Raw genomic sequence first — 10769 nt, 5'->3', positions numbered from 1 at the left:
CATGAAATCGCATGGACAAGCTCCATTTTCATTGCTTGGGCTTCTTATTGAGGGTGTCAGAGAAGATTTTGGAGGCTAAAAAGCATAGATTTCATCTTCTCTTGGTAAGAGCTTCACTTTAACTTAAAAATTTTTATTTTCACCATCGATTTTTCTTACATTATGCAAGATTTGAAATTTGGGATTTTTGATGAAAAAGCTTGAAGAAAACTCATGGTGAAAAGTTTCTTACCAAATAATTTTGCTTGAGGAATTAGATTTTTTATTTAGTAATTTGTTGGAATTTATTTAGATTTTCATAGAATTTCCAATGGCTCCTCAAGTTAAGAAGGAAGGATGTCCGAGGATTTTAATTCATGAAGATTCGTTAACTTTAAGGCCCAACATGGATACAATACACAAATGGAGACCAGAAGATTGATCTAAGAACGAGCATTTGCAAAACCCGGGTGCCGAGATCGAAAGGTTGTTCCTTGCCAGAAATTGAGAAAGATTTTGATACTTCATGCAGTAGCAATTGACCCCATGATTCAAGAGTTTTATTCCAACTTGAGGTACTCTGCAGATGACCACATACTGGTTAGAGGTAAACAAGTTGAATTTAATGTTGATCGGATCTACTTTTTAAGGGTTGAGAAATGTATTTTTTATGAGTATTCTGCATTCGTGATGACTGATTCATCACTAGATGAAGCACTTGCCTTTTTGACTGATCGAAGAGGAGAGTGGAAGATTAAGAATAACAAGATAGTTAACTTCTTCGCATCCATGTTGACTAACCATTCAAAGGAATGGCATCACTTTTTTTATGCTAAATTATTACAAATGAATCATCTTGTCGATGTTATGAAAGATGATGTTATGAAAGATAGAGAAAAGATAGAGATGTATTGAACTATTGCATTCAGAACATGAAAGCAATAGATGTTGGTGCACTTATTGTTCATCATGCTCAAAGTATAACTGATAGTTCTACAGCTAGTGGTTTGGGATACCCTGCTTTGATTTTCACCTTAAGTGAACAATCAGGAGTAAAGTCCCATGGAAATGAAGAAATATTACAACGATAAAATCCTATTGGGAGGCCTATGATTCAAAGATTTGAATCATTTGTTGAATCTAGAGGGGGAAGAAGGGATAGACCCTCTACAGTAGCTACAAGGGCATCTACTTCTCGCAATGCATCATTAGAAAATATCATGGAACAACTCATGTTTCAACAAATGGACATAATTATTATTCAGGGTCAGTTGGGAGAGATTGGAGCAAAAAATGTTTATAATGATGAATATGATCAGAGGAAAGTTCATCATGATATTGATTTTAAAAATGCTATGGTGAGACATCTTAGGGGAGAGCCCAATGTGAAATTTCCTCCTTGTCCCAGTTTCACTCCCTATACTCCTATTCGGGATGAAGATGAGGAAGAAGAAGAAGATGATGATGATGATGAGGAAACGGAAGAAGGCTGATACTTTTATTAGTCTATTTTATTAGTCTAGTGTAGTTTGAATTAGTCTAGTGTAGTTTGATTTTTTTTTTTGTTATTTGTGATTGAAATGTATTGTATTTTCATTTGAGAACTGTTGTAGCAAAAATGTTCATGTTGTGTTGTGGACATAAGTATAATAGCAACTGTGGACTTTTACTTTTTTTGCATTTTTAGTATATTCAATTTTTTTATTCAGCTTTTGTATTTCTGATATTAATTCTCAGCAAATTCTTTAGAATATATTATGTTTCATTTAATTCTTTAAAGCATGTATGTTTTTAAAGTTAGTACCTGCAGATACCAGAGCCCAGTTTCACAATCAGAAATTCTCTACAAGTTAGTTTTTATTTTCAGGCATTTATTGTTTTCTTTCACCTACTATATTTTTTACTATAATATTTTTAAATTATAAATATTTTTAAATGAGTGAAAAATTAAGGGTGGGGGGGGGGGGGAATTTCTTTTGAAAAGAAATAAACTAAATTTTATTTGTCCTAAATTAACTATGTTTTTAAAATTAATTTAACATGACATGGGGATATTAAGATTTAACTTTAAATGACTATACTTATATTTTTAAATATTATGGTAAATTTAGGTAAAAAAACTTTTAATAATGAAGGTCAATTATAAAGTTAAAGATATTTTGTATGATAGGATAAGACTATGCTTTTTTATTTAAAGTAAAGGAAGTTATATTTTTGAAGTATTAAGAATTTTAGAGTCTTGTGTAAGAAGAAAAGAATGAGACTTTATGAAAAATCATAAACAATTATGAATTTATAAAGTGAAGAAAGGTATGACATTTTGAATTTAAGAAGAGGATAGTGAAGTTTAAAACTATTAAAGGCTATCCAGATATAGAAATCCTCACTTGAAAGAAAAAAAAAAGAAAATGAAGGATTAAAAAGATCCTAAAAAAGAAAAGAAAAGAAAAATAAGGGAGGAGAAGCTAGAGGAGCCACCTAATAAAAAATTAGCTTCACTTGAATCAACTTAAGGAAGGAGCTTTATTACATTTTCTAAACTTGTATTGGAGTATTAGTAGCATTCCTAGTAAAGTCTTCATAAAGTTCTTTTTCATATGAATATTCCTAATATCATTAATATGATAAATTGCAATTTTTCTTGAAATAAATAGAGATTCGGAAATCTTAAATTTGATTAGTAAGTATTTCTAGACTTAGAATTTGAATCTAAGTTATTAAAGGTTTTTCTTAAATTTTGTTATTCTATTAATTAAACTAAAGTATAGAAGTTGTAAGTAAATCTCTATCCTAAGTCAAAAGCTTTTATGTAATAAAAGTGTCACTTGAGGACAAGTAACATTTAAGTTTGGGGGATTTTGATACACCAAAATAATATATTATTTTAAGTAAGTACATAGTATTATTTTAAGTACATAGTTTATGCTTATTTTTAGTGATATTACACTTTAAAGAAGGGTATTTTCATGTTTTTGTTGCAGGAATATCAATTTTAGGTAATTTGGAGCAAAAATATCAAAAAAGATGAAACTTGGAGCCAAAACAACGAATTTTGGAATTATGGTTCATGATGCGTCGTTTGACAGAGGCTTGGCGCATCATGCACCAAAGATGACATTTTGCGGATTAAGGTAGTTTGAGACAAATTTTGTGCAAATTTTCAAAGGGACACTTGTGCTACACACCTATTGGAGTAATTCAATGCATCTAAACACTATTAAAGATTCTTTTATGAAGGGATGTCTCTTGGATCAAATGACACATCTTTTGAATTCAAAAGAGTTGACTTTTGGAGAAAATTTTGGAGGGAGTTTTGAATTCCTTTTGAAAGGAGACAACCCAAAATAAAAGAGGAAGATTTGAAGGCGTTTATAGGGAACAAAATAGATAAGAAAGTGGGGTTGGTGTGAAAGGAAAGGAGAGAAGAAGAGGAGATTTTCTTCTAGGGTTGTAAGAGGAGAGAGAATGTGAGAGATTTCTTCTTCATTACACTTCTAAGAGAGAATTTAGTGTGCTTGTAAAGAGAGAAGGCTTGGAGAGAACTTCTAGGGATTTTCTTGGGAAGGATTATGAGATAAGTTGTGTCTTTTATTTCTTTTATTTTGTAAACTTATTTTTCTATATGAAATCCTTGTTTTGGAGTATCCTTCTGATGAATTCTGAGTAGTCTTCTTTATCCTTCTCCCTACTTTGAGATATGGTTTTGTAAAGAATTGATTTTGTTTTCTATGATTTTAAATATTAATAATTTGTGATGTTTTTAACTCTGATCTTCGTTTACTTTTCGGTCTGACCAATTGAAATGTTAAAACATGTTGAGAAACATATGTTCTGAAAAGAGCTATGATTTCTACAACAGGGGGAGAATCACATTTGATTTCATGGGAAAGTATGTCATCCATGGAATTAAGTGCAAATAAATAAGGAAATATACTTTGTTGGATGTAAAATTGGAGATTTTAAGGTGATAGATTAAAACCCCCAATTTGGTCCAGTTGATTAGAAACTAATGCGAGAATGTTAGCCCTTAGGGTAGGGAATAGTAGGTGCTCTGAAGTGACAGTCAGTATCCTCCCAACCTAACCACAGAATTAGGGACCAAACTCTAGATTAGTCAATGTTCCTTATAGTACTTGGAAGAGGGCAAACAATAGAATTGCTCGTATGTAGCACAAATCTGGTTTTATATATATTTCAAATGATTTTAATTTCTTCACAATCTATATACTCATTGTAAAGGAGAATGATGTTTCTTAAATTTGAATCTTCCATCAACAAAAATTTTGTTTAGTCTTAGTAATTTTACTTTTAAAAGTTTAGTTTTTAGCAAGTTAACTTTGTCTTTCAACTGCATTTTATATAACATTCACTTTAGTAGTTAATATTCAAACTTAATATTCAAACTTCGATATTCAAACTTCGTACTTTACTTTTATTTTTTGTATTTTTAAATTATAAAATAATTTTAAGAATTTACTTATAGGTTTTTCCCACTTCCTTGTGCGGTTAATATCTAGGACTCCATTAGAGCCCTTTATTACTTGAGTGATACGTATATTTGCGTTGATTTTAAAGGAGATTTAGAAGTTTAAAAAGATTTTTAAAGATAAACTATTTTCATAAAAGGCATTTTTTGGGATTATATTGCATATTTATTGCTATATCTGCCATGTGTATTTTGTAATATTGAAATATATTTGTAAAATTTACACACTAAATCTACCTGCATCATTAGCCAACATTGTTCTAGTTAAGAGGAAGAATGGACAGAGTCGAGTATGTGTCAACTTTAGGGATTTAAACAATGTGTGACCAAATGACAAGTTCCCACTATCGATACCAAAGTTAATGGTGGACATCACATTGATACACGAGATTTTCTCCTTTATGGATGGATCGTCAGGATACAATCAGATCTAGATGGCTCCATAAGACGCAGTACTTACACCCTTCATAACATCGATTAGAATTTTTGGCTACACAGTGATATTGTTTGGGTTGAAAAATACCAATGAGCTATGACGAAGATCTTTGATGACCTCATCCACAACCAGGTAGAGTGGTACATGGGTGATTTGGTCATTAAAAGCAAGCAACGTATAGATCACCTGTATGATTTGATGATTGTATTTGAACGATTACGACAACATAATCTTAAGATGAATCCTCTAAAGTGCGCCTTTGATATTACCTCCAGGAAATTTTTAGGATCCATTATTCGTCATCGAGGAATAGAGATCGACTCAAAAAAGATTAAAACTATATTAGAAATGCTTCTTTCCAAAATCTTGAAGGGTAAATTAGCATACCTAAGGCGCTTTATATCTAATCTATTAGGTAGGTGTTAGCCCTTCTCGATATTAATTAAAAATGATGCCAAATTTTTTTGTGAAGAGAATTGTCAATGGGATTTTGAGGATGTTAAGCAATACTTAACAACACCTCCTATTTTAGCAGCCCCTATCCCGGGAAAATCTTTTATGATTTATACCGCGGCCTTAGACGACTCCCTCGAAGCCCTATTAGCTCAGGTAATTGATGAGAGTAAGAAAACACACTCTATTATTTGTGTCAGCATCTAATATAGGTGGAGGCAAATTATTTTCCTATTGAGAAGCATTATATAGCTTTGATTTTCACAGCCCAAAAGTCAGAAATTACATGCTTTCTCATAAGGTCACCCTTCTTTCAAAAGTTAATCTGTTACAATATTTGATGACCCGAACAACACTTTTCGGACGTTTAGCAATGTGGTCGATGGTTTTATTGCAATTAAATATATATTTTGTACCCCTTCACGCTATCAAAGGATAGATTTTAACCAATTTCTTGTAGTGCACCCACTACCAGCTGGGTCCCCTCTCAAAGACAACCTGTCATCAAGCAGATACTACAAGTAGAACCATTCAGTGCCAGATGTTGGGAAATATACTTTGATGGAGCTTCGACAGCCATAAAAGATAAAAGATTACAAGCAATCATATCAAGAAAGAACTAAGATTGGTTTGATTTTTATTACTTCGGATCAGACAATGTTGAGATTTTCTTATCACTTGACAGAGTCGTGCATGAATAATGAGGAAGAATACGAAACTTTGATCCCCATATTGGAATTGGCAATATAAATGGAAATAACGAACATCGCCATCCACGATTATTCACAACTTGTCATTAAGCAAGTTGTCGGACAATAAAAGATTCTGAAGCCAAGATTAGCATAATACCACCAATACACAATAAAGTTATTGGAACAGATTTCCAGTGTGACACCGTACAGGATTCCTCGGGGAGAAAACACCCATGCGGACACGTTTGCTAAACTTGCTAAGGAATTGACATGTCTACCGGAGAATTCCATCGATATTACAGTACAGGGGCGTCAAGTTCTGTCAAAGATCCACCTTCAAAGTCTACAGAAGCTTGGAAAAAGAAGAAGAGATAGTAGCTATAGTGACTGATGATGCTGAAGATTAACGCAGAACATTGATAGAATATTTACAAAGGGGAAGCCTACCAGATGACAATTCAGCAGCATATCACATCACTTGAAGAGCTTTTTCATATGCTCTAGTAGAGAATGTCCTCTACAGAAGGCTATTTAATCAGATGTGGCTGAGATGTCTGAGCAGATCAGAAGCATAAAATATCGTCAAAGAAGTACACGTCAAATTGTGTGGTGCTCACCAGTCAAAGCTAAAGATGAAGATGAAGATTAAAACACTAGGGTACTACTGGCTAACAATGCTAGTAGATTATATGGACACTATTAGAAAATTTCACATGTTCCAAATGCAAGGAGTGGTTTTGCACCAACCTCCAAATGTGCTACATTTGACGGTCGCATCCTATCCATTCGAGTGTTGGCATATGATCCCGACTGTTTATATGTAACAGTATAACAATGTATTTGATTATATTTTTCACTTATCTTTCCTTACTTTACAATAGTACCAAAAACTTGATCCTGGAGAAAATATGAATTTAACTTTTTAACTTAATATATATTGGGATACTACGCAAGTATACGTATCGTTATCAAGTAGTATAAGACTTTTTTATTAAGACTCGAATATCGAACCCACAGGACTTATTGACAGTATGCAATAATTAAAGTAACAAATTTTCTACTTTAAAAGGACAAATGCTTAAACTATAGTTTTTATCATTGGAATAAAATTTAAACTCTTTCTGGTATTTTTAATGTTTGAAAATGACATAAAAACTTAATTAAGATAACTTGAGTTTATGTAAAAGAAAAGCACTGAATATGAAATACTTTTCTCCTTATCATGAATCAGTAATAAGTATAAGAATTCTATTGTGAAAGTATTCAAATTGTATTATGCCAAATAGGTGCAATAATATTCTTTACCATTACTAGAGATGCTATAAAGAACATTGGCTAATTTAAAGTTTGAATAATTCTGAAGACCAGTTAGGTAGGGAAAATACTATCTCTCACTCTAGAGTTCCCTTGGTTTGCTCCACCTCAGGGCTAACATCGTGTATCAAAACCTAAAATAATAAACTAAGCTGAGGGCTTTAGTCTGTCACTCTAAAGTTCTTTAACTCAACACCCTTCAAAGATTATTTCCCTATTTATTTGCACTCATGTGAACTACATTCTCATTCATACAATCTCAAGCGATTCTTTCCAATTGTTGACTGAGACAATATCAGCTTGATTCTTACATGTTCTCACAACAAATTTTAATAAGTAGATAGGCCAGATCAAGAAGTAAATGAAGTCCATGGAATTAAATCATAACAACTTCTTCTAACATTAAAGATTAATACTCTCCACAACTTCTATCCAACATTTTAATTACTTATCATTTTAAGGAGAAACATGAAGAAAACTACTCACAATCCATGAAAAAAACAAAATCACACTTTAGATTAAAAGTAGAAATCATTGTCAAACCAACAAGAAGTCTCGATTAAAACCAAAAGTAGTTTAAAACAAAGATAAAAACTTGTCTCAAATCCTCCACCAAACTCTTGAAGTTCCTTTGAATCTCTTCTCTCTTTCAGCACTCTTAACACTTAAAATAAAATTAAAAACAAAAGGAAAAATAAATTTGTGGTGCCTGAAATTTTCTCCAAAAGCTTCTCCACGAACTTCTTCAAGAACTTTTTAGAACACTTCGGGACTCTTTTTCAGAACTCCTCTAAAAGTTTCAACTTCCTTCTTTTATAATTTTCCAAGAGGTGTCTTGATATCTCTTCAAAGTTTGTCATGATTCGATGTATTTATGAAGGGATGCCTCCTTTCAGAAGTTCTTTAATTATGTTTTCGTCTATGGTGGTTATAACAACCCATTTTAGCCAATAGGTGCCTCAAATGTATCTTTAAAATTCATCAAAATGAATTAACCCATCAAGTAACTGTCATTAACGCTTAAGCGTGGGGCCTATGGCGCTTAGCCGCAGCCTTCTCTGTTTCACCGGCGCTTAATCGCCGGTTCTAGCGCTTAGGCGCCAAAATACTTTTGCACAATTTTTGCATTTTTGCACCAAATTTGATCATTTTTCACACCTTTTAGCATTTTTCACCTCTTTACTTATATCTGAAAAAAGAACACACAAATACCTTCCATTAAAGCGCAATATCTCAAAAATACGTATAAAAATGTGTCTAAAAACACTATATATTTTAGGTGTATCAAAATCCCACAAACTTAAAATGTTACTTGTCCTCAAGAGCCTTTTCAATCTTTAAAAACCAAATAAGTATGATTATATATATGAGTTTGTTTAGGAGTTTCTAAAATTTTGGTCTAGAAATATAGTAGTCTAATTTATAAAAAATTCTAATGAATTAGACCAACTTAAAGTATGGAAAACCTTTAAAGTGAAGAAGTATGAAAAAAAGTGAAGAAGTATGAAAGAAGTATGAAAAATTTGAGTTCCTATCTAATTCAGAAATACTTGTATATTTTCCAAATATAGAACTTAGGCATTTTATTTACTTCACTTAAAAAAATTTTATTAAGTATAATTTTACATACTCTATTATATCCTTAAACTTAAGAGTTTCTCAAGTTTTATACTTTAAAAAGATCAGATGTAGAATCAATTTTTTATTAGGCTCTAATCCTTAAGCTTCTCGTCCCTTTTTCAACTTTTCTTTTCTTTTCTTTTCTTTTTCTTTTCCTTTCTTTTTCTTTTTATTTTCTTTTTTCTTTTTCAAGAAAGGATTATTATATCTGGATAGGCCTTTAATGGTATTGAATTCGACTCTTCTATTCCCAAAGCATGGAGTTGATAATTTTCTTTTACTTAAAAACATAATAATAGTTTTGGAAATTAATTTCAATAAAAGAAATTTAAGTATAAAAAATAGAAGTCTAAATTTCTAAATTATTCAAAAATATAATTTCTCCTAATAAAGATAGTTTCACTATATTTATCATTTCTACATTTAAGAACTTTTAACTTTAAATTTTACTATCTCATTTATAAAATTTTAACTAAATTTTCTTACTCATTTCTATAAATTAAAATTTTGCTTCCCTAATATAACTTCATATACATGATCATTTTTCTTTTCAAATTAAATTCACTTGTAGCTCATTTGAGAACAAATAAAATTCAACTTTTGAAAATATTTTTCATTCCCCCCCCCTCAAACTTAAATTTTTAATAAGATTAAACAGTTTAGCAGTAAATATATATATATAAGTAGGAATAAAAATTGAAATAACATGCTTACAGGGATTTTTATACCCTAATTATACAAGTACAAAACTAAAAACAGGAGTAAAATTAATTTTTGATCAAATTTCTTACTTTTTAACATATAGAGATTCATTATACTTCTAAGTAGTGGGTACAGACATAAAGCAAACAAACACACTAACAAGATAAAAAAAATAAAGGGTAGCAAATTTCTGAAATTAAAGTTTAAAATTAAAGCTAGCAAGATTTTCAACTTTCATAAGACATAGAAATAAGTTCATTCCTAGCTAACTAAAACACATTACACAACACACAACAACAATTACTACCCTAGAATTTAAAACACAATACTAACAAAACATAGACATTATAATAACAATTAAACAAAAAGTCTAACACATCACATAGTCCAACAAGTACACAAACTAAAATGTATCAAGTTCACACCACAAAGTACACATATTACAGACATAAAACAACCTTAGTATTTCTCCTCCTCATCATCATCAGTGTCATCGTTATCCCAAAAAGTTGTAGACTCATAATCAAGATATTTTGGTTATGAAGGGAATTCCACTCCTTGGTTACCCCTAATGAGGCTTTCCAAAGATGAGTGAAATTTCTCTTCATAATCACTATGTCTTCTGACATATTCATCCATATGATCTATAAAATGCTCTAGATTTTCGACCTTATCTGCGGTAAAATTAATATTATCCACCATCCTCTGCAATAATTGATCCTGAGTTTTAGTAGACTCACCTCTAAAAGTAGATGCTCTTGAGGTAGATGGTCTCGATGTAGAAGTAGCGGTGGTGGATGCAGTAGATGTCGATGTTCCATAACTTCTCAAAAATCCTCCTCTCCAACCAAAAATAGAGTGTTCAGAATATGATTTAACATTCACACTTGTAATCAATTTTAGAGGCAACAGTACTTCTTCCCAGCTATCATATCTTACACAAGCTTGCTCACACAAAGAAAAGATCAAGGAAGCAAATCTCAGACCTAGAGTAGTAGCAGTGACAGAACTGATGATAGTCTGATAAATTAAAGCTCCAATATTGATAGACTTGCACTGTTGAATACAATAATTTAACGTTGCTCTT

The sequence above is a fragment of the Phalaenopsis equestris genome, unplaced genomic scaffold, assembly GCF_001263595.1.
Source record: "Phalaenopsis equestris unplaced genomic scaffold, ASM126359v1 Scaffold214822, whole genome shotgun sequence".
NCBI classification, from domain to species: Eukaryota; Viridiplantae; Streptophyta; class Magnoliopsida; order Asparagales; family Orchidaceae; genus Phalaenopsis; species Phalaenopsis equestris.
Note: the sequence above shows the minus strand (reverse complement) of the source record.